This window comes from Rhinoderma darwinii, chromosome 3 (genome assembly GCF_050947455.1).
Source record: "Rhinoderma darwinii isolate aRhiDar2 chromosome 3, aRhiDar2.hap1, whole genome shotgun sequence".
Lineage (NCBI taxonomy): Eukaryota > Metazoa > Chordata > Amphibia > Anura > Rhinodermatidae > Rhinoderma > Rhinoderma darwinii.
The window spans coordinates 33582538-33605631 of NC_134689.1; positions in this window are offsets into that span (position 1 = coordinate 33582538).

Consider the following 23094-nt stretch of genomic DNA (forward strand, 5'->3'; position numbering starts at 1 on the left):
GTTTCTAGTAGTAACATAATCTTGGCAAGAGGTGCCAGGATGAAATTGAATTGAGTATATGCTCTTCTTTTGAGCCAAGAGAGATTTTTAGCCCTGCCCTAGGAATTTAATTTGTAAGTGAAAGTACTGAATAGTGTATTGTTATGGTTCCGTTATTTTTTTATAGCATTATACTGTATATAGTTTTAATTAAAGTGGTGGGATAACATTACCAAAACCAAACCTTCACAATTGTCTAATGTATCTAATGGTTTTTGGAATACAAAATGTCCCCAGCACCACTGTATCATTTATCATTCATGATCTATGCAGCTGAGTAGAGGCACCATCAATCATCCAGAAGTAGTCCATAGACAAGTAAGCCAAGGCATCGGACTCTACATCAGGATGCAGAATAAAGCTTCACTTCAGCATAGCAATGGTACAAAAGGCCTACTGTGGCTTTACCATCACTTGTATTATACTTTTGTGTCATTGCTATGTTGGAATTTAGATTTAATCTTCATCCTACGTATATGGTGGAGTCCAACGCCTTAGTTATCTTTATATTAATGGGCGTTAGTTTGTAAAGTTTTGTACAAGCTGAAAGCTATGACAGTGACAAAACACCTTTGTTATGTTGTTATACATTGGGAAATGTCACATAAATGACTCCTTAGATGGTATTTCACACCACTGCACCTCTCCATGTGATAGACTTGCCCAGAAGTGATATCGCTCTGGTTACTAGTCTTCCAGTTTATTTCTAGATTAATTCTCCTTCATGCTGAACCGGACCCTGCAATTGCTTTGTTCTTTTTACATATGGTCAACATTCCTTATGGGGAAAAGACTGTGGGTAAAACATGTAAAGTACTATTAGCAGTATGGGGTTCTAAATCTAAATTTTGGAAAAGCCCCAAGACTCCACAATGTCTGAAGTCCTGAACTTTCTACATCATACATACTTATTGTAGCGTCCGCGGCCGCAGACCGCAGACTCCTCTCATCCTGCCAATGCCTTCCTTCCCGGAGATGCTAGCACATGCGGCCATCCTGGCCTGCAGTGACTACTAGGGTGTGCACGCGAGCTCAGTCCCGACCTTAAAGGGCAACTGCGCATGCAGGTTTAGAATTGTTTAATCACCCTGGACTATTAGAAGGGCCCTGCCCCTTGACTCATTGCCTGAGCGTTGTGTTTTCCCGTGTGAGTCTAGCAAATAGTCCCTTAGTGTTTTCCTGTTCCCAGTGTTCCCGTTCCTGCTACCTGTATCCTGTAGCCCGTGCTACCTTGTTCCTGTGCCTTAAAGGAGTTGGAGTCATGTTGTGTTACACCATGCCTGGTGTCTGCTGCCAAGGTCGCATCTGAGCCTAGCCACCTCTACTGTCTGTACTACCACAGGTCACACTATAGACTTTACTTGGTACACTGTTTGGCCAGCTGCTATCCCGCTACGACGGTACGGCCCAGTGGGTCCACATACACACAGATCGTGACACATACGAATGCTTATACCCAATTAGGGCACAAGTTGGATGCCTTTCAGAGAGACTGGACAGAATACCACTCTGCTATCTTATCCTTAATTCTTTGACTTGTCTACACCTTTTTACTCCGTGGAAATTTTGGGGGAAATTTTTGGTAGCACAAATTAGAGAAAGCTTTTTTCCTTTTAATGCAGTCTTCCTACTTAATACCTGCTTGTTCTATACAACCGTCTATGGAATACAGAATGAGAGGCTATTGTCTATAACTATAATTCATTCTAATCTCCCATTTTTTCCGTGTGCCTAGTTTACAGGTCACATGCTATTCTAGTTTGTAAACTGTACAGATTTAATTGACATCCATGGTTTCGATATTTTCTTTTTAAAGTTTAAAGAGAGTACCTTATTTTCCCTGAAAATTTACAACCATCTATCTATACTGAGAGGAAGTTTCGATTAAAAATTGGTTGCTAAAACTTTTAATTATTCCTCCCAAAGATTCTTCAGGACTTTAACTTACATTTTTCACTAGGAGAAGCCTTGATATTTGCATAAGGAAGAATGACTTTTAGTCAAACGCCATTTTCCGTTAGCAGAAACTCCAGAATGGCAAGACAAAGGTCAAAGGTAAAATACGTTTTTCTGTAGAACTCATTAAAACTCTAGGTGTGTAGCCTGCATGTTCATTAAGTATTTTCCTCCTGGATTACCATCAATGACTACTTCTTGAGGTGCCAAAATAAAATAGCATGAAAGAAAAAAGAAATCGAAAATGAATTTGAAAAAAGTATAGTAGAACAGGTAAATTGCTGTCCTTCTTTGCTAATACGCTATTTGTCAGTCTGATTAACCCCTTCCCTCCTCAGCCATTTTTTCCTCCCCATCTTTCAAAAGCCATAATTTTTTTATTTTCCGTCAATATAGCCATGTTTTTTGTGGGACAAGTTGTAGTTTTTCAAGGCACCATTTATTGTACTGCATAATGTACTGGGAAGCTGAAAGAAAATTATTTGTGAGGTGAAATGGGCAAAAAACAGCTATTACTCAATTTCTTTGGGGGTATTGTTTTTACGGCATCCATCAGGCGGTAAAAACTACATATTCACCTTATTATACAGGTTGATACGATTACGACGATACCAAATTTATATGTTTTGTTTTATGTTTTACCACTTTTAAAAAAATAAAACTATTTCCTAAATTAAAAACATCTTTTGTGTCGCCATACTCTGAGAGGCAGAACTTTTTCATTTTTCGATCAATTTAGAGATGTGAGGGCTTAAATTTTGCAGGGCGAGTTGTAGTTTTCACCAATACCATTTTGGGGTATATGCAACTTTTTATTTCATTTTTTTGGAGCGCTAAGGTGACCAAAAAACAGCAATTTGCGTGTTTTATATATACAGTATATATATATATATATATATATATATATATATTTTTTTTATTTTTTTTTTTTTTTACGCCATTCACCGAGTGGGTTAAAGAACGCTATATTGTGATAGTTTGGACTTTTACTAACGCAGCTATACCAATTATGTTAACTTTTATTTTTTTTAACATTGCTTTAGGGCAAAAATTTGAAAAGAGGGGTTTTTGAACTTTTAATACTTTTTTTTGGAACATAAAAAAACTTTAACTGTTTATTACTTTTTTAATTAGTCCCCCTAGGGGACTTGAGGCAGCGACTGTTGGATCGCTTGCATGATATACTGCAATACTAATGTATTTCAGTATATCGTGATTCTGACAGTCTCCTTCGAAGCCCTGCCGGAGGCAGAGCTTCAAAGGAGTACAAAGATGGCAGACATGGGGGCCTTTATTAGGCCCCCAGGTTTCCATAACAACTGTTGTAACCGGCCGATCTTGCAGCAGTGGAGCGCGATGGCTTGTTTAAGGGGGCGCCCCCCCCTGATTCTAACACTTTAAATGCCGTAGTCACGATTGATCAGGGCATTTAAGGTGTTAAACGGGCGGAATCAAAGTGATCTTGGATTCCGCCCATTGTAGTGAGGTGTCGGCTGTATTACACACCCGTCACCCGCTGTGTATGGAGCACGCTCAGCTTGTGAGCGCGCTCCATACTTCCCCTTAGCCCTTATCACGTACATTTACATGATAATGCTTTAAGGGATTAAAGTCAAATCTGGAATCACTCCCAAATGGCCTATCATCAGTTTGAGCATTTGTCAGTCATTATCAGTCCTATTTAACTCTCTGTCTACATGTTTTATTCCTCCACGAAAGATCACATTTAGGCCTAATACACATAACTGTATTATGGCTCCGTAAAGCCTCTGAACACCCATTGAGGTATATGGGGTTCCTACTGATCTTTTGTATGCCACCTATTTCATATGGTAGTTTACTCTGTTGGATTCCATATAAGTGGAATGTTGCATTGGATGCAGTTTATTGGAGATATTCCTAGAATACCTCTGATATTGTACGGAGGCACCATACAATGGCACACATGTGTTTATGGCTCTGTAGAATGGACTCTGTGTGCGGCTAAGGATATTAAACACTTTGAGGGAGATTTACTAATACTTTTACTAGTTTCATATGCTTGTCTTGGCTTAAAGCTCTCTGTCCGTGGACCACAGAGAGAAATCTACGCCAGATAGAAGCTGTCATAGATTTCCGCTATAATTTATGCCAGGTTCCGGAGTAAATTAAAGGAAATGTGTTGGCCCGTGGGTGACCCTACCCCCTTCCGCTAAACTTTGCTCACTTTTTAGAAAAGTGTTGTGAGCCGCAGACAAAGGCGTAGCTAGGTTCTCCAGCACCCGGGGCAAAGATTCAATTTGGTGCCCCCCCAAACCCCTTTCCCGACATCTCCTTCCCCCTCGCTGTGTTTGTTTTCTCTACCAATCGACATGTCATTTCTTTTCATGTAACGCGAGCATAAAAACATTTGTACATTTTACAAGCAATATAGTTCTCTACACAACACCAGAATAGTGCTCAGTAAATAAATACAGCCCCAGAACCAAGCTCATTACATATATACAGCACCAGCACAAATACAGCTCAATTTCGTGCAACCCCTGCTGTACAGGTTTGTACGGCGTAAAACTACAGCTCCCAGCATGGCCTGAACAATGGTAAGGATATGCTGGGAGTTGCTGTTTCACAAAAAATAAATCCTATCATAATCATACCACCCATCATCTCGCTGCAGATCATACAGTGACTACCTTACTGATTAGAGGCAGAATAAACATTTACATTGTGACTCACCGGTGACGTCTCAGATTCTAGTTCTTTTTCTCCATTTGGTCCAGACCTCTATGATAACTTCTCCCGGTCACAGCCCATTTCTGCAGTTTGTCGCTCAGATGTCTTCAGCTTCTCACTTTTCCAACACCTATAAATAAAGATAAAGTTGTCATTATACCACACACTACGCCCCTAAATATAATAGCACCATACACTGCCCCTCTAATTATAATAGCACCATACACTGTGTCCCACACACACACACACACACACTGTGCCCCCTGTAGATAGTGTCTGCCATAGAGCCCCCTGTAGATAGTGCCCCCATAGAGCCCCGTGTAGATAGTGCCCCCATATTGCCCACCCCTGTATATAGTGTCCCACAAATAACTCCCCCCTATAGTGCTCTACAGATAGCCCATCCCTGTATATAGCCCCCTGTAGATATAGCCCACCCCTGTATATAGTGCTCCACAGATAGCCCACCCCTGTATATAGCCCCCCTGTAGATATAGCCCACCCCTGTATATAGCCCCTGTAGATACAGCCCACTCCTGTATATAGTGCTCCACATATACTCCACCCCTGTATATAGTGCTCCACAGATAGCCAACCCCTGTATATAGCCCCCCTGTAGATATAGCCCACCCCTGTGTATAGTGCTCCACAGATATCCCACCCCTGTATATAGCCCCCTGTAGATATAGCCCACTCCTGTACATAGTGCTCCACATATAGTCCACCCCTGTATATAGTGTTTCACAGATAGCCCACCTCTGTATATAGCCCTCTGTACATATAGTCCGCCCCTGTATATAGTGATCCACTAGATAGTCCACCCCTGCATATAGTGCTCCACAGATAGCCCACCCCTGTATATACTATATATAGGGGTGGGCTATCTGTGGAGCACTATATACAGGGGTGGACTATATGTACAGGGGGGCTATATACAGGGGTGGGCTTTCTGTGGAGCACTATAGAGGGAGCTATTTGTGGGATACTATATACAGGGGTGGGCTATATCTACAGGGGGACTATATACAGGGGTGGGATATATCTACAGGGGGGCTATATACAGGGGTGGGCGATCTATGGAGCACTATATACAGGGGTGGACTATATCTACAGGGGGACTATATACTATATAACCCCCCTGTAGATATAGCCCACCCCTGTATATTGTGCTCCATAGATCGCCAACCCCTGTATATAGCCCCCTGTAGCTATAGCCCACCCCTGTGTATGCTGCTCCATAGACAGCCCAGCCCAGTATATAGCCCCCCCTGTAGATAGACACCCCCTGTAGATAAAGCCCTCCACGTGTAGATAAAGCCCCCCATGTAGATAAAGTTCCCCCACGCGTGTAGATAAAGCCCCCCCCCCCCCCGTAGATAAAGTCCCCCTTGTAGATAAAGGCCACCCTGTAGATACAGCCACACACTTTTTTATTACAATTAAATAAAAATTATAATTCAAACACACCTTAATCCCGTTCCCACGCCGGCTGGAAGCAATGGAGACCTGCTCTCTTCTGTGCAGGTCTCCTGGGGGTTGAACGAAGGGTCTATGAAAGACGCTGATTGGCTGGGCAGGATGACTTTCCCTGTCAATCAGCGCCTTTCATCGACGGAAGCTTCACTGGTACAAAAGGTACCAGTAGTTTCACTGGTGCAAAAGCGCTGAATAGCCGGGCACGGAACGTGCCCGGTCATTCATTGCTTCTAATTGTACCTGTGTCCTTTAGACACAGGTACAATTATAGTGCAGGAGGAGGTGGCGCTGGCGCCCCCCTCTAAGTTGCGCCCGGGGCACTTGCAAATGGTCCCTTAGCGTTTTCCCGTTCCAGTTGTTACCCGTGCCCTGTTACCCGTATCCTGTATCCCGTGCTATGTTCTAGTTTCTGAGCCTCTTAGTGTTGGAGTTGTGCCCTACTGCACCTGCTGTCATTTGCCACGTCCAGAATTGTTTGCCACGTCCAGTGTCTTCTGCCACGTCCAGTGTCTTCTACCAAGTCAGTGTCGTCTGCTACATCTAGTACTGTCCGCCACGTCTGGCGCAACCTGCTGCACCTTCCTCCATCCGTGCTGAAACCACAGCCACTGTCTGGACTAGTTCAGGTACCCGTGTGTTACAAACTGCTATAGACTTTTGTATAGACTGTGACTAGGCCAGCTGCCTCTCCGCTACGGCGAAGCGGCCTAGTGGGTCCACATACCCTGTGATCGTGACAAGGTGAACTTGTGTTTTACGCAGCATGTGCTGTGTGCTACCAGTAGGATCTTGATGTGCAAAAACTAAACAAATGTATAAATATATAAATAATATTAATGAAATAAAAATAATCAAATAATTATATTATTTCATGGCTTTCTGGGTTTGCAGTCTGTAACTGAAGTTGTAAAAGAGTAGAAAACATAATGAAATATCACTACGTGTTAACGCATACTGAGGTGCAAATTAAATGGGACAGACAGAGAATATAGACCAATAGGTTAATAGGGATATTCTAAAACCTGACTGTTTTCTCATCTCTGTTATAAAGCAACGTGCCGTAAATATATGAATGTAAAAATAAATATAACGTAAATCCCAACAGTAGATGAATAATATAACAAAGACATTTAGAATGCAATTTTCCACACGTTCCTGCTAGATTATTGTAAAGATATATGAATCAAACTGACTCTATTAACACCCTCCAGTATGTGAGTGATTTACTACCCTCTCTTTCAGCATCCACGTCAAATGTAAGAAATTTGTTTATTAAGTTTCATACATTTGATGCAAATCTCTCCGGCAGATAGGATTACATCAGCCTAGACCTGGCAGTTTATTTGATGTGCAAGGAAACAAGGAAGATGATACCAAGACATGCAGAAATTGATCGGTCCATTAAAACACAAGCACTAAGTAACTCCTTCCTTACTACTGTGCTACAAGAAGACTGTTCATTTCATTTATACAGTAGGTAAATGGAGTTAAGTGGCTGATTTTCATGGCTGATTAAAGACTACTCACAATAACTAAGAGGAAAATGTACTAACAAGCACAAAAATTGGTGTTATTTTTTTTATTTTTGTTTATTTTTTAAATGAACAGAGCAGCAATGAAAACAGGTTGCATTCTCTAGCTCTACCTGCTGGCCAGGAGTGGTATTGCAACTGTTTTTACGGTTAATTTTAAAACAGAGTCTGCCCTGTAGGTCTCAGCCTACATTATGTTTCAATATCTCACGAACCCTCCCTTGGGCTATTACACTGGTGGCCTGAAAGAATTATGATATTATTAGCCACCACACACTGCTATCACCTAACGCTCTCATCTTTTGAAGTTTCTTTAACCATTTACATTTAGACGGAGAGAGTGGACATCAGCAAGGAATTACAGTTAATGGTGCCTTACAGCTGCTTGGACCAGTGAATCAGTAAAGGAATTACAATTTCAGCTGGATAAAAAATAGAGCTAAAGTTGTATAAAATATATTTTGCAGTTAGGTCAATGTGAAATGCTTACCTATATGTACTATATATATATATATATATATATAGTTATACAGCAAAGAATTTACAAATGACATAGTTTTAAATCAGAATTAATAAGGCTTACTGAAGTCAATGTGGTCTTTAAATCTTTATTCATCTTCGCCTCAATGAAAAATATAAAAATGCCCCGAACTGTGATATTTAATCGATAGAGGGATTTTTTTGGGTCCCCTCAGGCTCAAGGGGCCCTGTGTAACCGCTTTGCCTCTTTAGGGTATGTTTACATAGAGTTTTTTGCCGGCAAAAAATTCTGCCTTAAAATTCTGTCTGTAATTTTGATCTGCCTGCACGCCGTTTGCCGCATTTTTCGCTGTGTTTTTCGCCGCGGGCAAAAACCCTGCAAAAAACGCTTTCTCTGCCTCCCATTGATGTCAATGGGAAGTCAGAGACGTAAACACACGAAGATAAGGCATGACGCTTCTTCTTAAAATCAATGGGAGGCATTTTTGGCCATTTTTTGGCGTGTTTTTCGACGCAGTTTCTGTGTCAAAAAAAACGTGTAAAAAAACAACTCAGTGTGAACAGGGCCTTATAATTACGCCCCTGATTAAGCCCTTGGCTTTATGACACCATTGTTGACCTGATTTCTGTATTCAGATAAATAGAATGCAAATGTGCCACTGATAATGAAAATACTGTTCATCAAATGATTCCTATATCTTAAATTTGCATAAGGATTACAAATTCCATCGTAATTCCAACCAGCTCCTGCCAAGATTGTCAGGATTGAGGCCTAGCCTGATCTGCACAGCTAAGCCTATGCCCCAAACATTGCTGAACAAGACGGCCAACAGCGGCATAACCATTACGGGGTGCAGAGGTTACGGTCGCACCTGGGTCCTTGAGTCTGAAGGTTTAAAAAAAGACCAGTAAAATAAATGACGCGTCAAAGTTGGTGGGACCTGTTACAGATTTTGCATTGTTACTACTACTTGAAAAAGCCCTCATAGAGAGGGTGAAACGTTGTGGTGTTTGGTGAAATCTCCCGTTTTTTGGAGTGCTGCTTCCTTGCTTATTTTGTTTATGACTGTGAGGAAAAGGGTCGTTCCTCTGAAGCTTGCACCGATCGTGGGGTCTTTTCTGCTACGGTGCTGCTGCATTTGCTTTGTTTTTTTAGATTTTACATTGGGGTACAGAAGTTTCACGTTTGAGCCAAGTATGTGTAATGTAACGGAACCTTCTACACACCTTCTTACACATGAAATTAGTATGGGGGAAAAAACATAAATAATACAGTGTGCATTTCATGAACATTTAGTTATCAATGAGGCACACTCAAGACCAGCTTCAGCACAATATGTATGTGATCCTGAGATCATTGTTATAGGTTTCCCTTGAAACTATAAAAGGAACACAATACTACGGCCTTGTACTTCAGGTATTCACACATAGCATGTGTTATGCCGCGTTATGTGAGAAATCTTACAAAAACATGACATTCTAACGCAAAATGATCTGTAGCTACTAGACCTTGCATAGATGTAGGACACCAGAAAGCATGTCTTTGTCATAAAATTGAACAAACTTGGAGTGGCACAAAGGAAAAAAATAATTAAAAAAAAAGACAAACGTGGTCATGGTTGAAACATGTTGATGAGTTCTAGAGGGGATATACAGTATTATATGTCAATACTGTCCATGCTTTTGTCAATAGCTCTCTATGTCATTATAGAAATATAGTTTTGGTTTTACTGTAAAGAATTCACAGTCTGCAGCCCACAATAATAGTGTATTATCTGATAGCTGATGACTAAGGATGAAGACGGACTAAAAGCTGGTCCTGAAAAGACACTAGGAAAATCATGAACATGTGAAAGTCAATTGTCATAAGCAAGGTACTAGAATCTGGAACAAGCCTAAGTTGTGTATGACATATTACGACCTGCAAGTTTATGGACCCACTGGGCTACTCCACCCAGGGGCGTAACTAGGAAAGACTGGGCCCCATAGCAAACTTTTGACTGGGGCCCCCCCCTCCCCGGGGCACCCCCTCCCCTGTGTGTCACACAACCCCCCTTGTAGATAGTTCCTTTTTTACAGCCCCCCTGTAGATAACGCCATACAGCCCCCTGTAGATAATGCCATAAAGCCCCCCCTGTAGATAACGCCATACAGCCCCCTGTAGATAATGCCATACAGGCCCCCTCTGTAGATAACGCCATACAGCCCCCGTGTAGATAACGCCATACAGCCCCCCTGTAGATAACGCCATACAGCCCCCTTTGTAGATAACGCCATACAGCCCCCCTGTAGATAACGCCATACAGACCCCTTTGTAAATAGCACCAAACAGCCCCCTCTGTAGATAACGCCATACAGCCCCCTGTAGATAACGCCATACAGCCCACCCTGTAGATAACGCCATACAGCCCCCTGTAGATAACGCCATACAGACCCCTTTGTAAATAGGGCCATACAGCCCCCTCTGTAGATAACGCCATACAGTCCCCCCTGTAGATAACACCATACAGCCCCCCCTGTAGATAACGCCATACAGCCCACCCTGTAGATAACGCCATACAGACTCCTTTGTAAATAGCGCCATACAGCCCCCCTGTAGATAACGCCATACAGCCCACCCTGTTGATAACGCCATACAGCCCCCTCTGTAGATAACGCCATACAGCCCCACCTGTAGATAGCGCCATACAGACCCCCTGTAGGTAATGCCATACAGCCACCCCTGTAGATAACGCCATACAGCCTCCATGTAGATAACGCCATACAGAACCAACCCCCCCTGTAGATAACGCCATACAGACCCCCTGTAGGTAACGCTATACAGCCCCCTGTAGGTAACGCTATACAGCCCCCTGTAGGTAACGCTATACAGCCCCCCCTGTAGGTAACGCTATACAACCCCCCCTGTAGGTAACACCATACAGCCCCCCTGTAGGTAACGCTATACAGCCCCCCTGTAGGTAACACCATACAGCCCTCCCCTGTAGGTAACGCCATGCAGCCCCAACCCCCCCAGAAAATATGACCTATAGTGTGCCCTACAAAAGAAATGTATCCCCTATCCACAGGATAGGGGATACATCTGTGATCGCTGGCACTGATAAGGAGAACGGGGGACCGAAAGTCCCCTGAAGTTCTCCATGACTAACCTCTGACTTCCGGAGTCTGCGCAGCTCAATAAAAATGAAAGGAGCGCTGGTCACGCATGCGCACAAGCGCGACCGGCGCTCCATTCATTTTTATGGAGCTGCCGACACAGACCCCGGAAATCCAAGGTTTCTCATGGAGAACTTCAGGGGACTTTCGGTCCCCCGTTCTCCCTATCGCTGCCAGCGATCACACATCCTGTGGATAGGGGATACATGTCTTATGTAGGAACAACCCCTTTAATGGCAGAGCGGGGAGATACCTCCCTGCTCTGCCGTAGTGTTCAGTGGCGTCGCGCTGTAGCAGCCAGAGTGGCAGCTAGCGGAGCCTCTGGCCATGGTGGGGGCCCATCCCTGTGGGCGATATGGGCCCCCTCATGCCGCTGGCCCCGTAGCAGCCGCTACGGCTGCTATAGTGGTAGTTACGCCACTGACTCCACCGGTTTAGCTTATGGCCACCTCTAAGGGCGTTGTCTAAGTAGCCTCCCCGGTCTTTACCCTTTAACCCCTATACAGGGATCTGGTCTTCGCTGCGGGGAGGCTACAAGGTCGCTACCTCTTGAGGTGGTCCCGGCGGAGTAGCTGCTGGCCAAATAGATATGAGACAGGCACAGGCACCTTGACAGATGGAAGCTAACAGTGGATCACAGGTGGGTAGCAGATAGCTGGAAACCGGCAGGGAGCTGGCAGCTGGCCACAGGCACAGGTAGCAGGACACAGGCAGGCAGTAGGCAGCTGGACACCTGCAGAAAACAGATAGCGACATCGGACTGGATACAGACAGGTACTGTATGAGCTGACCACAGAAAGCAATATCGGACTGGATACATACTGGTATTGGATAAACTGATGCAGAATGACAACAGATAGCAACAGCAGACTGGATACACGTTGGGAATGGATAACTGGATGCAGGCTGACCGCAGATAGCAATAGTGAACTCGATACAGGCTGCTCACGTAAAAAATATATACTGGCTGATAACTGATAGCATTAGCAGACAGGATACAGGCTGGTAACGGACAACTGGATAAAGACTGATAATTGGTAGCAATAGCGGACAGGATCAGGTGAATACACGAATTTTCGCTGGATAACACTAGGTTGTTCCAATATTACTCAAGCACCTGGTGGATAGTGAAGGTGCCTTAAATAGTCTTGGGGGGCAAAAAGGATTGATAAGACACTTTTGAATTTTGTGCACGCTTGCCCTTTAAAGAGGATCTGTCACTAGTTTAGTAATGCAAAATCTCCTAGCTAATCTGATAGGAGCTGCCACACTGATAATGCTAGTGAAAATTGTGTCCCAAAAGGTTTATTATTTTTAAAGTTATAAGCTTTTTTTCCAAATATGTAAATGAGGCTATTCTAGACAAGTGTGAGGTAACAGCAGCGATTCCCCTGAGGTGGAGCCTCTGACGCTGTCCTATCAGCATGAAGCTGCTTCTCACGGTGTGAGAGACTAAAGCTGGAGGGAAGGGGGATGTCGGATAGGCTGCCGGACAAGATACAAACGCGGCAGCAGGGATAGCTAGAAGGATGGGGACCTGCCGCCGGCATTACATGACACTCTAAGGTCTTTTTCTTGAAGAAGATTTGTGAATGATGTGATAAATATTGGTGATTTACAAATTAATGTAAGAATTGTATAGCTGCAGCAGCACTCACTAAAAGCAAAGGCTCCCTGTGTGTGCCTGCCTAACTAAAACACTGAAACTAACTGACTCCCTGCCAGAGATATCTGGCAATACAATAGTATTGCAGTATATTGTGCAAGGCATCCCACAATTGCTGGTTTAAGTCCCCTAGGTAGACTAATTAAAAAAAGTTAAATACAGTTAAATATCTACATGGGCAGTGTGTGGCACTACAGCGGGCATTGAGTGGCACTATCTACATGAGCTGTGTGTGGCACTATCCACAGGGGGCACTATGGCACTATCTACAGGGGGCAATCTGGCACTATCTACAGGAGCACTGTGACAATATCTTCAGGGGGCACTTAGTGTGCCACTATCTATGCTGGTTTTTAGACTATGAGTAGAAATTAGCACGACAACTAGCCTAGCCCTTTACATTAGAGCTTGTAACAACAAGAGAGCAGTGGGAGCATGGCGAAAATATCTTTAAAACGTTAAAAAGTATACATTGAAATTATATATTTATATTTATAAAATAAATATTTAAAGTTCAAAAAACACCCATTCTCCTCCTAACATAACTGGTATCACCGTGTCTGGAAAAGTCTGAACTAATAAAATATAACATTATTTAACCCACACGGTGAAAACAAATTTTAATTTTAACAATTCGATTTTTCCTATTAAAAGTAATAAATCATAAAAGAACTATATAAATTTGGTATCTCGTGGTGTTTCGATTTAACATGTATTTACTGCATGGTGAACAGTGTAAAAACAAAGCCCAAACAACGATGGAGGAATCACAGTTTTTCCCCATTTTCCCATTCCACCACACAAATAATTTTTTCCAGTACATTATATGGTACAGTAAATGTTGCCGTAAAAAAAACTACAACTCGTCCCTCAAAAAACAAGCCCTTATATGGCTATATCGATGTTAAAAAAAAATTATAAGGTGGGGAAGAACAAGCAAAAATTAAAAAACAATAAATGGCTGTGGAGAAAAGGGGTTAAATATTCTTCAGAGCATACAACAATAGATTTACCTTATGTACGTATGGACATTGAATGAAGAAGAGCAATAGCCAGATTTTCCTTCATCTCAGGAGGAGATTCGGTTTCATGCTCTCCATCCAGCCTAAAACGTAAGCTTTTGAGCTTACTGTGAGGAGTGCAACTATTTTTTTTGCAATACCTATAAGCATATCTGTAGATACTACCATGTAAATACTAGAATAACCCAATAGCACAACATTTGTACCATACAAAAGATTTTTTATTATTATTCTCCAGAGTAAAAAAACAATGGCCATCAAGACCTAAAATTACAAACACGTTAAAACAACATGGTGGTGGTAAGGGAACCACAATACACGAAACAGCATATCACAATCTACATAGATCAGAAAACACAGAATGTTACTTGTAATAACTGTAAATATTACATCAAGGACATGAAATATACACTCAGTAAATTACTGCATATCAGTGCCGTCCCAAAGGTAAAAGAGAATTACATCATAAGTAATACTAGGAATCAATACCAACCACTGTGCTGCATAATGTGCCCCTAGGGAAACAAGACCACCACCACAGAGACCCAAATTTTATTTTTTTGTCCTATATACTCTGCCAAGATAGAGTAATAGAAGCCACTATTACATCATGTACGTGTGGAAGATAGGGGTTATTATCATCAATAAAGAGTATTGAGACAACAGTGTAAATTAGTGTTAATTGGATTCAGGGTACATCCACCTGCCCTTGTGGAGTCACTAAAATTGTTTTTTCCCCAGTGAGGTGAAGTTGGCTTCAATTGCCCTTGGGGTCTAGGTCTGATTAAAGAGAACTTTTCACCTGCTGAGTGCAGCACGGCTGTGACATTGTCCAATCAGCGACGGACAGTGTCACGACAAGAGCTGGGGAGAGGAGAGCGTGTGCGCGTGCACGTGCAGCTCAGACCTGTGCGCGCATGCTTTGCGCGTGCACGCTCTCACTCACTCTTCAGCACTCGGGAGACAAGGACAAGACTGTGTGATCTCTTACGCACACGGTCTCCAGCTCTTGCCGTGACACTGCCCGTAGCTGAATAGACAGTGTCACAGCCATAGTAACACGCCCCCTTGCCATTACATGCCCCATTGACAGTTCAGGAGGTTATTTAAATATGGGGTGCCAAATATAACAGCACCGATATCTAAATAACGGAGGAGGGTAGGGAAAAAATTTAAAGTGCCCCAGGGTTTGTGCAGCCCTGCCCATTACACAGGCCTATTATCGTCATGATTCGCTTGTTTCCAAGCAACCTTAGGAAACGATTAACAATAATCTACTGTTTACCACTGGTCTTGTTCAATCCTAAAAATCATTTTGAAAAGCGGCACAATTTGTAAATGAAAATTGTGCTTGTAGAGACATTTGCAATAGGCATTGTTAGGCCAAGAGAATGGCTCCCACAAGACCGCTGCAGCCTGTGCTTGGCCTGTGATTGGCTGGAGCTGTCACTTGGACTGAATTGTCATCCCGGGAGGTCAGACTGGAGGAAGAAGCCGGGAGTTATCGGTAAGTCAGAACTTCGTTTTTTTTTTACAGGTTCATGTATATTGGGATCGGAAGTCACTGTCCATGGTGCTGAAACAGTTTAACTCTTTCAGCACCCTGGACAGTGACTATCTCCTGACGTCGCGTACCGGAAATTTTTTTGCCGGGTTCGGCCAAAACGAGTTCGGCCGAACCCAATGAAGTTCGGTTCGGTTGTCCGGGTTCGCTCATCTAAAAAGACACTCCGTTTGGATGTTTGGAAACAGAAAAGCACGTGGTGCTTTTCTGTTTACATTCATCCTTTTGACAGCTGGTGCGCTGTTTCAGTCGGTTCGCACGGAAGTGCTTCCGTGCGACCTGCGTGGTTTTCACGCATACATTGACTTCAATGGGTGCGTGATGCGCGAAATCCGCGGAGATATTGAACATGTCGCGTTTTTTGCGCAGCTGACAAACGCTGCGCAAAAAGCACGGACTGTCTGTACTGCCCCATAGACTTGTATTGGTCTTTGCGTGGCGCGTGAAAACCACGCGGCCCGCACGGACCGAATACACGTTCGTGTGAAACCCCCCTTAGTAACGATTTTTTAAACCAACAATCGTTGGCCGGTAAAATTGTTCTATGTAAGTGAACATTTAGTAACTATGCAAATGGAGAGAGAATATATATGGGGTTTTAGAAGAGTGGAGATCTTGACTCTTGACTTTGGGGCAATGGATGTTGAATAAAAATAGGTAACATTTGAGCATAATAAAAACTTTCAATGTTTTTGTGTGTCTGCTGCTAAGTTGATTTTTCTTAAAATGGCAACAGCTTGTTGGTGTCCACCCTTGGTACCCAGCACCCAGGGTGCATGACTTGCCAGGTTCCATTCCCCCACAGTTTTGCCCTCTAATAGAAACTACAGCATCAATTCTCACTGGAGAAACTATAATCCGGTCATGTCCCTGAGGAATAGGGGCATTTACCTGCAGAACCACTCGCCCTAGGCAATGGCCTATTGTGCAAATGAGAAATTTTTCCCTGAATACAATAATGTAATTATATGATGACCTATCATTATTAAGCAGAATTACAACTGTATGATAGGAAACATAATAAAAGAGTAATCTTTTAGTTCTTTATATGCACAAACTTTCAGAATCTTAAGCAATTGTTTAAGGCTGGAAGTGGATATCCATCTGATGGAAAAATCTTGTAACTATATTTTCAGCACATTGTCGTTTATATTTTTTGGTTGATTCTTTTTGCATCTGAGGGTCACCATCTCATTCCATTCTGTTGCCAAGTGCTATATTCTGTTATGCCAAGCATGACAATATTAACACATTTACACAGACAGGATCTCGGCATGAATTCCAGACGACAGTCAGAGGTTGATTTGTGAAACTGTCAACTGAGATATCACTAGGTGTATTTATGAGCATAAACAAACAAAATAATAAGCTGAGAGGAATAAATCTGTGTGTAATATACTTTCTACCCGTGATGAAATGTGCTGGTGACGCAAGCTTGGGGCTTTACCATTTAAAAAATAATGTGCAATGGGTGGAGATTTGCAATATTTATTTATTTATTTAATCCCTTTTTTGTACGAGTTGCCGATTTTTCTCTCCTCGATAACATTAACCCCTTCCCGACATCATCCGCATATATACGGTGCACGTCGGGTGAGGAAGTAGGGAGAGGGCTCACGAGCTGAGTCCACTCCATAGAACTAGCGCGTCGGCTGTATCTTACAGCCGACACTTCAGGGTAACGAGCGGCATCCCACTCGAGCGCGATCCCGCTCGTTTCATTTGTTGAATGCCGTGGTCAATAGCGATCACGGCATATAAATGATTAGAAGCAGGGGGGTGGCCCCCTGTAAGCTTGCAACTGCCCCCTCCAACACGATTGGGAGGTGCCATTGGTTGGCATGGCAGCCTGGGGGCCTAATGAAGGCTGCCAGTTCTGCCATCTTTGTACTTCGGCAGGGCTTCATAGGAGAGTGTCAGTATCACGATATACTGCAATACATTAGTATTGCAGTATATCATGCAAGCGATCCAATGATTGCTGGTTCAAGTCCCCTAAGGGACAAGTGAAAAACAGTTAAAATAATTTTTTTTTAATAAATAAAAAAATTATATATTAAAGGAACAGTGTCATCACAAATATTTTATTTATATGTTAAAGATGTTAGTGCCTTAATATAAACGTTTATTTTCATTTGTGTGTTTGTGTTTTACTGTTTCTTTTTTTCACACTTTTTCTTCCCTATGGGGGCTGCCATTTTTTGTTCCATTTCTGTGTGTGTCGATTAACGACACACACAGACATGGAATACGGCAGCCACAGTCCCATAGGGACTGCGAACGGCTCCCGTCCCATTGACTGCCGTGTACGGCGTCTGTGTGGGAACTGCGCATGCGCCGCTCCCACACAGTCCTATTCGAAATTGGCGCCGTCCGGCGCCATTTTCCTGTGGACCGGAAGTCGCGGCCGGACAGTAATATTACTACTTCCGGTCGCGGCTTCCAAGTGCACATGGAACAGCGGCAGCAAAGGGAGCGGACGGGCCGCGGCGGCAGGAGCAGGTAAGCGATTTCAATGTATGTTAGTGTTTGTGTGTGTTTACTACTGCATGTAAACCTACTACACTGTGGGTTACCTCAAAAAATGGCGACACACAGTGTAGGAGGTTAAACCTTTCAAACCCCTCGTTTATCCCGGCACTAGCCAGGATAAAGGAGGGGGGGGATGCTGAGCGCTCACTAGAGCGATAGCTTTTAACCCAATGTTGCAATGCTGCAATTTTGGGAACTAGCTCCAAACAGCTCCATCTAGTGACCAAAAATGGGTAGTATTATAAATTTGAAAAAATTTATAATATTTCCTGACTCGCGAAAAAAATAAAAAAAATTTGAACAATGTTTTATCACCCACACACTAAATGTTTAAATTTTAAAAAAAAAACATGTTTTTGGGGCGACACCATGCCTTTAAAAGCTCCTAAAAAAAACCCTATTCCCATTTTCCCTCAAGCACAATGTAAATTTTTTTTTTACCATAACTGGTATCTACGCGTCTGTAAAAGTCTGAACTATTACAATATATTATTATTTAGTCCTCAGTAGAAACTACAGCTTACCCTCATACCGCTCAATATACGGAAAAATAAAAAAGTTATGGCGACAAAACTCAAATTGTATTTTTAACAATCAGTTTTTTCTTTGTAAAAGTAGCAAAACATTAAAAAAACTATAAAAATTTGGTATCACCATAATCACATTTACCGCACGGTGAACGCCGTAAAAACAGAACCCCCCAAAAGAATGAGAAATCAAAGTTATTTTCCTATTCCACCTCACAAATATTTTTTCTAGTTTCCCACTGCATTATATGATACAATAAATGGTGCCGTGAAAATCTACAAGTTGACCTGCAAAAAAACAAGTCCTCATACAGCAATATTGATGGAAAAATAAAAAGTTATGGCTTTTGGAAGGTGGGGAGGAAAAAACTTAAGTCAAAATCCAAAAAATGGCTTCGGCCGGAAAGGGTTAATGACTGACGCGCATATATAAAATTACTATATACCAGCTAAATACTATATACCAGCTATTTCCTAACTTACGCAGCTAGTCGTCTTTATAAGAATTCAAAAAAGTTATAACTTTTTATTTTTTTGTTAAGTGAACAAACAGGTCCACGGTTTCCCCAAATTAAGAAACAGACAAGAGAAATAAAAAAGACAGTATTGAGTTTATGTTGAAAACCAGTTATCATTAGCTGCTGGCTTAGTTCCTTGGTAGGTGTCAAGGAGCCCATGAAAGTAGTGACTATGACGGGACTAACAGGATGGTGTGGACCCACTGTATTTCTAGGGGATTTGGTGTAGGGCTATACTAGGGAGCGGAATCTAAAGGATAAATAGTTTTTTAACCTTTAACCTCTGTACGGAGATGTGTACTTAGCTGCTAGTATGCCCAGGTCGCTACCCCAGAGTATTCTCCCTTAGCAACGGCTGACGTGGTCAGACATGGTACAGAAACAGAAGATAGTATGCAGAGTCAGGTATAGCATAGGCTACGGCAGGTGTTTAGCAGAGCCAAAGGTCAGGGCAGGGGGCAGAGGGTTGGCACGGCTATCAGGCAAGTGATCCGGGCATGCGGTTGTCAGAATTAGTCAAAGTACAGGCAAGATGTCAGTAATAAGAAATCCAAATATAACATGATGCAGGGTACAACTACCAAGCTAAAGGTGGGTCCTAATTGCTCATGCACTGGAGCAATATTGGAAGATTCCTTTTATACCTAGGACAACTGGGTGGAATTTGGAACGCTGGCTCTTTAAGAGGAGAAAGTTCAGCGCACATACGCCGTAGCAGCAACAGTAGCCAGCCAGAAGGTGAGCGTCGTCGGTGTGGAAGGCCAACAGCAGGCAAGACCAGAGGAAAGGAGCATCGACGGACAAGAGCCAGAAGACACTGGGGACAGATGAGTATATGAAGGTGGCTGATGGCAGTCGTTACAGTAGGTCTAAATAGAATTATATACCCATATTATGGCATAGATCAGTGCTTCTCAAACTTTGAGCTGGGCCTCATTACTACGGTGGCCCACAGTCCTTGATGAAGTGCAGCACGCCTTCCATGCGCCCCTGATTATGTAAGATAATCTTAATATCTCAGGGCATGATTCTCCTGTCCTGGCAGATGCAATCTATCACAGATTACTTCATCGGGAAGACATTATCCTGAGAAGAAACAGAAGGTTTGGTGTATAGAAGCATGTGGAAGAAGAGGCATGAGTGTGGAAAGGTAATTGTTTTGCTGATTTGAGGCTCGATGGCTATTACTGGTGGCACAGATGATGTTATTGGGATACTAGAGCTAGTATTGGGGCATTATGGCTTTCACTGGGGAAAATAAATAGCTTTACGGTTGGCACTGTTATGTGGGCAGTGTGGGAACAAAGCAATTTGTGGTAGCACATTTTCCACTCTACCGTTACATATCTCCCTTTTGTCAAGGATTTCAACTGCTGGTGAGGTCAGAATGTCACCATGGTTTGGTTGGTGAAAGATTGAGAAGTCCTGGTCTAGAGAGAGCCTTCTGTCATGGAACAAAAAGTTATAGCCCTACTCTCTTTTGGCCAGGCATTGAGCTATAAAAATATATTTTTATAGGTAGTTCATATAATATGACAAGATAGGTAGTGAAATGTGGTTTAGTAATAACATTTTGGTTTTATTACGGAAAATTCAAGAAACGTTCATTCCACAGGTCTGTGCTGCTCCCATAGACTCTCTGCAAATTTCTGTCTTTGACTTTTTTGTATTTATAGCATACAGTAAATCAAATATGGCTTCCTGCTATTTTTGTGAAGAATAACAATCTCACTCATTTTCGTTTGTATGTCCTGGCTTTGCTAATGTATCAGAAGGATTTCAAATCTTCAAGTTATATAAAGGGGATTTCCTTTCTTTTTGTAGTTCTCACACATATTCCAAAGTGACATCAAGGTCAGTATATATTCAATGCCGTACAGGATAATGATGGCGGTTCTCTGCATGACCACATCATAATATTAAAAAGTGATGCAGCTAGCAGGCAAAGGGCAAGCATCCAGAGCTGGAAGATAGATATAATTACATTTCTTGAGTAAATTAGGTCAGTTTCTTCACTGTTGGATTTCCAGGTGAGTATTTTATTACTATTTTTATTTCCAGTAAAGTCTTTATTGAACAAGACTGTGTTGACATTGCATTTATAAAGTTATAACAAAGGGTCGCATCAGTTTGGGTTTGCCAGCTTGAATATTGAAAGCCAATGGTTCCCTGTACATCTCAATCGAACGTTTCTAAAATGCCAATTTATTGTAATGGAGAAGGGATTGTACATGGGAGATACATAACCTATGAGTGCTCTCCTTCTTAAAGAGGTTTTTCAGGATTTTAGTTTTAAAACATTAATGGTCTATCTAGTGAGCGTTGTGGCCCCTTAAATGGACACTAACTTTTAAAACAACTGATGCTAATCTAGTAGTAGCCTGATATAGATCAATTTTATAATTTACCTACTGTTCAAAATTTGTTGTTTCTTCAATGTAAATTCTTACTGCCACTAAGTGTTTCTCTTCCTGTAATCTGCTGTCCACCCCTATTCTCATGAAAAATCCATCCCTGGTTACAGAGCAGAATTGACGGACTGCAGAAGGTGAGGGTATGTTTCTTCACTGCCTGCCTATAGAAGTCTATGGAGAGGAAAGGGGGTGCAGGGGGAGGGAGCAGAGTGAGTTAGACACAGACATGCTGCCTATACAAATTTATGGAGAGAGGAGAGGGAAGAAGGAGTAGAGTGAAAAAGACATACACATCACACAGCTCCCTGGTAGGTGTTATATGTGATAGCTAGAGATAGGAGAGCAGGATTCTCCTCTTCTCCATGTGTGCAGTGTATAGCAGGCACGACAGCCGTTTAGCTCTGCTCAGAGAAAAATGAGAATTAGAAAGAGAGCATGTAGAAGGAAAATTTGATAATAAATGCAGAATACAAATCATATAATGTTTAGAAATAGTGTTATTCCTCATGTACACACATATGATAGCTTATTCTGAAAAGTCACCTGAAGTTAGGCATGCTTTAGTTGTTTATATGGACATAGAAGCTCATCCTTACAGTCCACTGTGCCTGATACTGCAGCTCAGTCCCAATCAAGTCCTTTTCCTTTGATAAACTGATGTCACAAAAGTTGGAGAAGGCTTAGCTTAAGAATAGGTCATTAATGTTAGACTCTGGGAGAACCTCTTTTAGTGTCTGAAACTATCATTCATTTCAATGAAGACGTAGTTGCCCATTAAAAATATGAATTTTTTTATGACATTTTAACAAAATCTAGTGTCTGAAAGTCTTCAACCTAAACCAAGGTCAAGACTGGGATTTGCCAAACTCTTTTAAACTCTTTCAAAGATGCATCTTGCCCATCATTTGACAAAGGAGATAAAATTAAATTTTTCTATGGATTATTTTGAGGAAAATCAACCGCCTTGATATGAGATCTGGTTCCATTACACCGAGTTAAACCGAAATTCTACATTTCACTTGTAGAACCCCCTTTTCCCACGACTTCAGCTTGGGGATTGGTACTTTCCAAGGAGTAAGGAACGTAGAGGTTCTCCAGTATCTAAATTTCTGGGTAACAATGGTGGAATCATGGGCAGCAGTAGTTGGCAGTAACAACAGAAATCTCATAGATGTCTATCTAGATTAGTATTAATTAGCGCCAAAGGATACAGCAAGAGTTTAGTAAACAGCTAGCGTGGGTTGGAATGGAGAAGTATGGGAGTCAAACATGTAAATACTGTATTCTTGTGTTACAAACCATCTGCTATTGTATCCCCAGGACCAGTGGCATGACTACCGCTGTAGCAGCCATAGTGGCTGTTACGGGGTCCACGGCATGAGGGGGCCCGTTCCACACAGCTCGACACATGAAATAATGTGCCGGGCCGGGTAGCACGGGCCTCCTTATTCACGGTTGCATCCCTAGCTCAGGGCATCCGGGCTCCGTGCAACTGCCAAG